This window comes from Ixodes scapularis, unplaced genomic scaffold (genome assembly GCF_016920785.2).
Source record: "Ixodes scapularis isolate PalLabHiFi unplaced genomic scaffold, ASM1692078v2 PGA_scaffold4__175_contigs__length_147842914, whole genome shotgun sequence".
NCBI lineage: Eukaryota > Metazoa > Arthropoda > Arachnida > Ixodida > Ixodidae > Ixodes > Ixodes scapularis.
The window spans coordinates 83887337-83897931 of record NW_024609879.1 but is presented as its reverse complement, the minus strand read 5'-3'; the positions used below and the strand labels follow the sequence as shown (position 1 = coordinate 83897931).

The following is a 10595-nucleotide window of genomic DNA, read 5'->3' as shown; positions in this document are numbered from 1 at the left end:
CTGGTTAGTGTACCTGCAGCTTTTTATTAATACTCACCTAGCCAGGCACAATTTTGCCAAAATGTTTACTTTTCAAACATACATCTGTTGAACATAACTATTGTTATTATACTGGAACATGAAAACCTTAGTCCTCCCAGTCCCATGCGACGAATAACTGAAGAATGTCGCCCTACAACATACTCACTTTGCGCGGGATGTAGCAGCCACTGTGCCAATTCCATGCGCAGAACAAAAGCCGCCGGGCAAAATCAGATTTTTCACAGCATATTCGTCCCATGGAGTTCAGCCTCTATGGGTCATAATGCATATGCAAGTACAAAAGTTTCCTTGTAAATAAAAATAGGCTATCCCCCTTCGACTTAAAACTGACCTCCCAAGTTCTCAGGTACACAAGGGAGTCAGAGGAGGTTCACAAAACAATACATGTAGTTTACAGGCGTGAGCCCTCACAATTTTCCAGGCCAGCGGCAGCTGCCCGACTGTCAAATTTTACTTTCGGAATAGTACATACTTTAAGGCATGAAGGATCATAGATGGATGGATGGATGGGATCTTTCGAAGTAAATAATTCTCATTACCTACAAAAACAAAATGTCAAAGCTTCAACAGTTTATTTACACAAACACACTGCACCATTCCAACTTTTATTCAAGTGGTGACTAGCAGGCAGGACCAATGCCTTTGGTTCAGAAATGACGATGAACTGGGTGACAGAAACTTTGTGCTACAAGTCACAACTGAAGCAGCTTATTCAGAGTGGTGCCCAGGACGCCAATGGTGGGGTTCAAGCTGGGCTGCAAGAGAAAAGAATTGTCACAGTACAAGCACCGCAACCATCCATTTTAGACCACGTGGAACAGACATACACCACTTCAGTGCACCAAGGAGTGTGTTACTACTTTTAAAAACAAAACTCTTGGATAATGATCCCCTAAACAAAGTGAATTTACAAGTTAGTTTCAACATTCAACAAGTAATCAAAATTGTTGAGAGTAAAAACATATTCGAATATAGGTCATCCCTAATTTTGAAGTGGAAGGAAAGGAAATTCATACAAATATTTAACTCGTCGCATCATTTGTAACCCAGGTTTAAACTCATGTGTTGATCATGCTGGCAACGTCATCTTATGAACATTAAGAATAGCAACTGCATGCTTTCGTACCGAGCGAAAGCATTAAGTATTGAACAAAATAGCACATTAGTTCACATAAAAATAGTGCTCGAAGCATTTTTGATCATAATCACAAACCACTGTTGTAGATTTTTTTGTATTAGAAATGTCACTGAAAACCTGTTCATTTTTGTTATAAATATTCACTCTACTATAAAAAGGTAAACTGGCACTGCAATTGACCCTTTAGCAGTGGTATGCCAGAGTAGTTTATAACATTACTAGTCAGGGAACAGTGCTTTGCACTAACACATTTTGCTTCACATATACTATCTTGCAGATATTAGACACAAAGGCGCACAAGCTGAAGTTGACGTCTTTCACGATTGCAGCCAGTGCATTGATAGTAGGGGACAGATAGATGTATTTTTGGATTTCGCCAAGCATTTGATTGATTGTCCTGTCATCTAGCTGTTATGTAAAATTGCAGGTATCATTAAAGGGGCCCTGCAATCATATTTAAGCATCTAACTTTTTTGCGGTTTCCACATCTCTTGGTGTTCGGGCAAGCCAGCGGGCACGGAGAGAATGACTAAATATCAATGCGTCATATTTTAACCGGACGACGTGGACACCTTCTCTACCTACAAAGGCGACCCGCGGTGCTGAAAGTGTTGTGTTTGGTCCTTGCCTTAATACTGGTCAGAGCCGCTAAAAGCTTCTTTTTAAAAGCGCAAGCTCATAGTGTTGGCAGCCACTCTTAATTAAGTCACGAGAGCTTGTGCCGCCGAGATGTGCTCCAGAGCAAAGAGCTCGTGCTTGTAGCCTTTTTTGCGGTACATCATAAGGTGAAACAGAGTATAGCGGTGAGCGTAGAAAGGTCTCGAATGTACCCGGCGCCGCTGCGGTCGAGGATCCGACCGGTTCCGAAGGCCTTCGGAGCAGGTTTGGAAGTATGGCAGCGTGAAGTGGCTGCTTTACTGAACTGATCTTTATCCCGTGTTTGCTGTCGTTCGTGGCCAATGAAGTGTCATACCAAATTAGTGTTTAATCTCGCAGCAAATGCAATGCGAGCCGCCCTGGCTGCCCGCTTCATACAACCTATCCAGAACATGCTTTAGTGGTGTCCTCTCGAGCCGTTGACGCGGAGTGCAGCAGCGGTGAGCGCTCGCTGAGCTCGCTACCCCTCCTCTAGTTCACGGCCACTCAAGCAACGAAAGACGTCATGAAGGAGGTGTCTTTTTGCTTGTTTTTGTAATTTGAAATTGCCTATAACTTTTAGAATAAAGCGAGATCCAAATAAAAGAAAAGTTTCATTAGGTTACTACGTTCAGTGCGCTCAGGTTCGGTGCGAATTTAAAACTTTCAGCCTTTCCACTCTGATGAAGAAGGAAAGTCAGCGGCCGCCCATTACAAAATGCTGTATGAGGGGGAGGGGAGACCCCAGCAAAATGGAAGATTTCAGGGAGGGGGGGGCCCAGGCCCCATGGGCCCCTTCCCCCTGGCTACGTGCCTGGTGTATCACTACTGGGTGGTGCACGTTACCCCAAGCTAGCGGTTGTACTGCACTCGCTAAATTGCTCATCTACAGCTGGGAGACTCGTCGCCCTTTGAGGCATACCAAGTTCTAGGCTGTATAAACATACACACAACCGAATTTCGGATCTTGATGATGCAAGTCCGTTCCCGGCTGAGCTGAGCCCTCCTCATTCAACGCTTGTTGTTATTGCTGTCGTTTCTTCCTACTAAAGGCTATGGTTAGGGTTACACATTTTCTGTGTTTTTTTCTTCTCGAAATCGGGGGTATTTTATTTCGGGGTTTAATGTTTTCCTGCAGATTCCGTGGTTTTTGTTTAAATTGGTTATGACTACACCAATTCACACAAAAAACAGTGAATCTGTAAAAGAAATGGAACCCCCCCCCCCCCCCCCCCAAAATTCCCCCAATTTCTAGAAACAACAACAACAACAACAACAACAACAACAACAACAACAACAACAACACCGAAAACGCAGAACCCTAGTTATGGAGTATCATTTCACATGCACGAAAATTCAGCAAAGCGATTATTATTAAGTCGGATGCTTCCATAATCTTAGTGTTGTGGTTTGTATACGACAGCTGGTCCCATATATTTTTGGTATCTCACACAAACCATAGGTTTCATAAAACATTGAATGTTGATTGGGGCTGTGGTTTGATTAAAAATTAATCCTACTGATCGCTACCCTTTAATACACAAATCAATTGATAAATTTGTTAGTCGATTTTTCACCGGTCATTATGCATGTAAGACAATAAAACTACCTTTTTTAGTATGTCAGAAATGGCATATTGCATTCCCATTTTAAACTTCACGTTGTGACGCCTACAGAAATATAAACACAAGAAGCCTTTTAATGTGCAGTAATTTTTAAGTTATTATTTAAACAGTATAATCACCCTCTATGACAATCACATGCATGCTGAAGTGGTTTACCGTGCAAGCCTGTGTCATAAAAGAAATAAAATGTCAGAAATATAGACCATTCCATTTAGTGCTCTCTGGGCGGCACCATTTCGTTCGACAGCGGTGCCCTCTCCATACATCCGGAAAATTCAGCGGGTTTGGTGGGGTAAAACGAGAGAGGGCACGCGCCCGACTTGACTAGAAGACGACAAACCGGGAGGTTGTTATTCTCCATCTTAAGGCTGTACCGGCGGGCTGTACGGAACATCGAACTCTCGCTCGTGGCTGCTGTTGTGGAGTGGTCCGCGTTCTTAGAATAGTTATGGCTGCTCCAAAATCAGCCTATAGCTCTCTGTTGTTCTATTTCAATAAGTGATCAACTAGCATATCTTTTTTTCCGTTACTTAAATAGCAGTTGAGTCAGCCGGCAGTACTACCCTCAGCTACTGCGTTTATTGCGGCACGAGAGCATGTTTCTATTTATTATTTCGGACCTCACTCATGATCGCTAAAGGCCTACACCAGTATGAACTTTGAATAGTAAAAAAGGTACAGCCACCGGATTCACTTTTCGCCGTAGAGACCGGCAAATCTGACACAGTTATCACTATTTCTTTTTATTTGCACACAGGTAACGCAGTTGGACCCTGTTAGTCTTTTTATCTAGCATAGTATTACACGAGATCTGGCATACCAAAATCTGCGCATCTGCGCTTGAAATTCCCAAAATGACGCGATTTTAAACAGAGTTTGTACGCCAGCCGGATGCTAGGTACAGCCCACTCGGCGCAGCAGATGACAGAGGGTGAGGGCATTTTTTTCTCTCTATTACCCTCTTTGCTATGACCTTAATGGAACGGTCTATAGAGTAGGCATTTTTCACTTTTTCATGACTTCCTTTAGCACAAGATTCCAATTAAACGGCAAAACAAAATATCACAATTAAAGCATCACTCGAATAATCTGAAGGTTAATCAATGTACTGCCCAGTCCCAATATGTGTTAGGTGAGGGCAGAGGGTGATCGCAAAGTCTCGTGAGTCCCTAGCCCTCATCAGTAAAAGACTGTCGCTGCGGCCGATGCTGGCGACGTCGTGGTGCGGGTCATTTGATGAAGTTGCAGTGTCTACTATGTTTAAATAGAAGATTATTTAGCCAGAAATTTATAATATTGGCTTTTTGACATCCACAACCCTCACCGAGAAAATTGAAGCGGGTGAACCCACACTACCGAGAAAAGCATCTAATAGCACGCACGCTACTGCCTTGCTTGGTTACACCCGTTTGTTCCTATCGCGGCAGATATATTAGAATAGTTTGTTTCACTTGCTTCAGTTGTCCTGCCAACGATCAGTTTCCGGATTGTTAACTAGAAGAGGCACTCTCTCCTTATTGCAACATAGTAAAATTGTTCCGACTCCGAAAAGCTTACCCACATCATGGCACAGAAAAGGACAACAGGCTGCAGCAGAACTCAATAGCACGGTAATTTCTGATACAGCACTAGCTTCTCTTCATCCTAAATATTTATATTAATGAAAAAGCTCAGAATTGCAAAAACAAAAATGCATAGAACCTGCCATTTCACAGTCCACAGTACCCATATTATGTTATCCGGGTCACAATTAATTATTTTGTTAAATTCCCACGCTCGTGAACCGATAGAACTATTTTAAAAGAAAGAAATTTTTAACATAAATAGTGCAGTTTACCCAAAGACAGGCATCAGTCGTAGTGAGCCATGCTTCCCAACGTCTGCCTAGGGCGGACGACTCATCCACACACATGGTTATTTATACTTAAGCCGCACGCTGGTAAGACAATTCAATCTTTACTGACGCACCGAACGGTACCGCACCACTTTCCGCTAAAACTGTTTTCCCACCGATACTGCGCAACAAAATATATGCAAGAATTTACACCGTTTCACACGCGAACGTGGAGAGCCTATGGAACAGCAATGCTTCCATCCCCGCTTTGACAATGATGATAGCACGACAGCAGCGCCACCTCTAGGTCGATCCCGAGGCCAATAGCTTACTACTGCATGTGAGCAGGCTCACGGGAGGTCCTTGCTGCACAGGCTTCGAGCTGGATGTGCGTATACTTCCAAACGCCTTCACGTGTACGATCGCAAGTCAGACCCATACTGTCCATCTTGCAGTGACCCTAAAGACACAGCACACGCTCTTCTATGCCCAAGCCACGACCAGCATCGGAAGCTTCTGATTCAGCGGTATGCGACGGCCGGCCTCTCCCACTCCAATCTTGAAGACCTTCTAAATCCAAACGGGACTCAAGGAGTAGCCGAGAAGGCCTTTCGTGCTCTCCTGGCTTATCTGCGCGAAAGTGGACTTGCAAGCCGGCTCTAGCGTATTTACGCACTAATCAATTGTGCCAGATCTGCTTTCTCCACAAAGTATGGATGCCCGTTTAAATGGGGCTATTCAGAGTCACGCTACTCGTCTGTCAGCTAACGATTCAATGCCCCGTTCAAACGCCTCAATCATTCTTTCTTTTCTTTTTCTCTCCCTCTTTCCTCTCTATTCCTCCCATTCCCCAAAAGCTAGGCAGCGACTTGCCCCTGTACGGAGGCCCACATTTCTCCTAGCTTCCCCCCCCCCCCTTCCCGACACCCCACAATAAACAAACAAACAAGCTCACGGGAGAAAGCTAGATGATTAAATGCACTTTAACGGAAAAATAAAACATTAAACATCTTTGCACGTTGCCGGTTTCCTAAAGACAATACTTTGCATGCTGCGAGGGAGCATGCTGTTCGGCGGGGGGATGGTTGGTTGCACAAGAATACTGACGTCCCTTGTTCGGCGCACTTCAAAGATGACTGCTTTGACACAAGCGGTCAAGCGAGAAGACTTCGACCGGGTAGCATTCCAACTATGTTTGTTTCCTCTCGTTTCCGTAAAGCCGACCCGCATGTAAACGATTTAGCGTGCGACGAGACGAGTGACTAAGATTTCTCACGGTTGCCCGTTGCATCGCTCGGTTTTCGGGATTTCTAGAAAACGTCGCTCACCGTCTTGGTCGCTTCGCCGTCGCTTCCATGCGGTTTGCCTCGTCGTGCGACTGACCGAGCGACAGCGAAGCGGGTTGCTGTTGCTCGCCAAAGCGCTTACATGTGGTTTATACTCAATTAATTTACAAGCACACAACGTTGAACCATTGGTGCCTCGATTTTAAGTATAAACTGCATGCAAGCGATTTGGCAAGCAATGAGACAAGCGACGGTGACCCGCTTCGCTGTCGCTGGGTCAGTCGTGTGATGAGACGAACCGCAATGGAAACGACGAAGCAAGCGACCAGGACGGTGAGCGATGTTTTCTAGAAACCCAAAAACCGAGTAACACGACAAGCAACAGTAAGAAATCTCCGTCGCTCGCCGCTGACTCTTGTCGTTGTCGCCACCGCTCGTCTCGTCGCAAGCTAAATCGCTTACATGCTGGTCATCTTTACAGAAACAAGTGTGCACATGCAGCGGAAAGCACGACTGGATAGCCTTACTGCGTCAGTTGAAATCTGCATATGTCGCAATGGTGTAGACTGCCCTTTATTAGCGAGAAAAACGCCAGAACGGGATGAACTTATATGGTCTCTGAAATCATAATCTTTTATCGTCGATCCATTCGCTGTCCGATTCCATTTCATAAATACGAAAATACAAGAGCTGTGTTGAAATATAGATATCAAATGATTAAACAAAAGCCAGAAATATCGAAAAGACACACAATTTCAATGTTGAAAGGACACACAATTTCAACACGGAACGTGAAAGAACACGAAAACAAAGCTCCGGTAGTGGCCTGTGCAGCACACAACGCGGGGAAATGGTGAGAAACTGAAGGTCGGCTATGGCGGCAGGGTCACGTGACGTCAATATGCCGGCGCCCATGAAATGTTGCCTGAAAGGGTCTATACCTATGCTTCTCTTGTCTTATAAAGCATCATTGTAACAATTGTGCAACTTTCTGAAGTGCTTTTCTAAAGTGCCGTTAATGTTATTGAACCACGACTAGTTAGCTCCACATACTGTGAACAACTTTATTTTTGCGGCCTCAATATTTCGCAAATTTGGAGAATATTTCATGCGCAGAAAATTTTGCGAGGAGTGGTGAGCTATATATTCTTTACCATATATTGGTGGGATGCGTTTTTTGCAGAAATTTTTAAGTCAAGAAATTTGCGAACAATTAAGTTGTTTACAGTAGTCGGGCACGCTTATTTGCCTCCCAAGCCTTTGTAGGGCCTGACAAGTCAATCCCCTTCACCGTGCTATGGTCTACTAGAATCTAGTACATTATAACCGTGCAAATTCACGCCGCTCTTCCATCAAGATTCAATTTCTCGGAAGAAAACCGAAAAAAAAACTCGTCCCCTCCCCCGGCTGGTGCCGATGCCGTCATCTGAACGCAACACAGCGCTTTGGCATTGCCACTGGGAATCGCACAGTGCCCTTGCTTCAAGCAAAATGGCAGCCTTGTTCCCACCTAGCCTAGCAACACATGCATTTTGTACTCTCGAACCGGAAAACAGGAAAAGGGTCCATTCTCTACAGTGCTTACTGGTAGCACCCACATTTGCAAAATCGTCCGCTGACAGTGAGAGTACTTCCCCTATTTCAACAACTATAGCATCAATGTGTATTTTTGCAACAGGTCTACATTCTGTTTCACATCACGTCCCACCGCAGCGGATGCTCCAAGCCGCCTTCAGCCAACCCAGCTCTGCGAACGTAGCACTTGATATGCTCTATGCATGTCACCCTCTTCAAGGTCAAGTAAAGGCCTGGTCACACATACAGCGGAGCGTTAAGTTAGCGTTATGTGAGTGCTCCAAAAAGCGCTCATGTGGTGCTTCCTTGTACGTGACTTAGTTCTAATATAGCGCGCAATCAGCACTTTAGTAGCGCTCCTTGTAGGACCGTTATTGCTGCAGATTAACATGTGTACTGATGTTAGGTTCCTGTGGTTGGGTGTGCAACAGTACCATGACGGACATGTTGGATGCTGAAATAGAAAGGCGACAAATGCCCTTACATACGCAACTAGTGCATATGTGTGTGGACGACTTAACGCCCAGAAGAGCCTTCTGAGTGCACGAAATCTTTCGCCACCGAGATATCGACGGGTATCCGGTGAACCTCGTTCCCAGGCCGAGGGACCGGGACACAGAGCTCTTTAGAAGGTGATTATTTTTTAACTGTGTGTCTCTGAAACCAGGATCACACATGTTGAATAGAAAGTGATAAGGTCGTACCCAATCAATTAGTTGCTCAGAGTCCATGACTCTGAATTGTTTGCCCGACCCTTTGCTTGGAAAGCGGCTCTTTTACTTCCTCTTCTTTCAATGCCAAAGGAAAAATAACAACGGAATCGCCGTGCATGCGTTGCTTCGCAGCAGCAAGCACGGCACAAGGAGCGCACTTGCACTGCGCTGCTAAAGCAACAACCGAGCGCTGCTTCCAGTGCTCATGAAGCGCTAACTGAGCACTCCGCTGTATGTGTGGATCAGCCTTAACACTCAGAGGGCCTTGGATTGGCTCCGATGGCTTGTAGCTGGTGTAAAGCCCCTCTATCCTGGGAAAAGCGGCACCATTCATTGTTGTGGAAATGCTCGAGACTTGTGCCGCGCACCACCTTTTGGGAAGAACATGGTGGCTGAAATTTAGCTCAGTGCTGCGCTGTGCTGCCATGATCTTCCCAAGGGCTACACGTAGCACGTACCTCGTGCATCAGCGCACCTTGCGCTACTTTTGAAACATAAAGGGGCTTTAAGGTGGTGCAGTTGGCAATGGTTGCCCCGTGGCCGCTGTTGCAAGAGCAAACTGTGGTTCAAGCACAAAGTTGTGAAGGTAGGCTTGTTAGTCATTAGATTAAGGGCTTGGGGAAAGTGATCTATGTGACTTCGCCCATTACCTGGCCCACCCTTCTGTTGGGGCTTTCGTAGGGATGGCACAAAGAGTATGTTAAGCAAAATAGCTGTCAACATAAGAAAGATATGACAACAATGTCAGCATGCAGAGCATGTTATGGTCTTAACTGGGCAAGAGGCTAAACCTATGAGCATACCACTGCAAATATTTCATGTTGATCTATATAGCACACAAACTGCCTCTGCTTGCCGAACGTTTACCCCTGCATCCTTATTTTCAGAACGAGGCTGGTGTGCTGCAGTAATCAAATGACAGATGAAGAAATAAACTTCAACATATCGACTGACCTCACTGAAGTGAGCGCCGCTATCCTTCAGCATCCCGCTCCACTCCCGGCTGTTCGATGAAACCATGGCCTGCCTTGCGGCTCCTGCAGAAAGTGTTGGTCTCCCGGTCATCCTTGCTCTTTCCCGCAGAACCTCGGCACGTCCACCGCGGGCTGCTTTGCCTCGGGAGGATGACCGTCAATCCAGCAGTCATGACGAACAGACGCTTAATCGCCGCAAAAAGAACGAATCGACTGAATCTCGACAGCCACGTCTGGTTTCAATAGGAAAATGCCGAAGGTCTTTCCACAAGAAACCCCAGTTGCCCCAGTCACGGAACCCCCAGATATCAAAGCACGTGGTACACCGAGTTTTGGGCTAAATAGACAGGCAATCGGAATCTCGCGAAAGAAATACATACGTGAAAAAATCCACAAGGCACCAAGAAGGGAAAATCAACGCTCAGAAACGGGGATTCACGACAAATGGAGGTGGACTTGCGAAGGTTGCAGGAACACCAGAAGGTAAACAACGGTCAAAACGCGGGAAACGAAGGGATTCTCCCGCTTCTCATCAACTGTAACACGTGACATTGCATATAATAATTATCTCAGAATGCATTTAATATAACTAATATAATTTCATTTCTACTAATTTAAAATTTATATAAATAAACTTAACAAAATAATTCACTCAATTTATATAGACACGTGACTTTTTCTTAATAGCCAATCAGAATTCTGGGTCTACCTAACGCTGGGCGTTGCGTAGACCGGGTCGACGCGCCTACTTTTATTGTATTCTAAGTGGTAT

General features: G+C 45.2%; 2 long non-coding RNA genes across 3 annotated transcripts; one reads left to right on the top strand and one right to left on the bottom strand.

Annotated features, from left to right (window-relative positions):
- Window positions 1–597: 597 nt before the first annotated feature.
- Window positions 598–10340, bottom strand: LOC115333142. Of its 2 annotated transcripts, XR_005716412.2 has the most exons (3): window positions 10204–10340; window positions 9804–9886; window positions 598–797 (listed from the first exon to the last, which is right to left on the bottom strand). It is a non-coding gene; the product is annotated as an uncharacterized LOC115333142 (long non-coding RNA). The 2 variants fall into 2 exon arrangements; XR_006078329.1 differs by lacking the exon at window positions 10204–10340 and having other exon boundaries at window positions 9804–10195.
- Window positions 7501–9889, top strand: LOC120844499. Its single transcript, XR_006078331.1, has 2 exons — window positions 7501–7695; window positions 9737–9889. It is a non-coding gene; the product is annotated as an uncharacterized LOC120844499 (long non-coding RNA).
- Window positions 10341–10595: the final 255 nt, after the last annotated feature.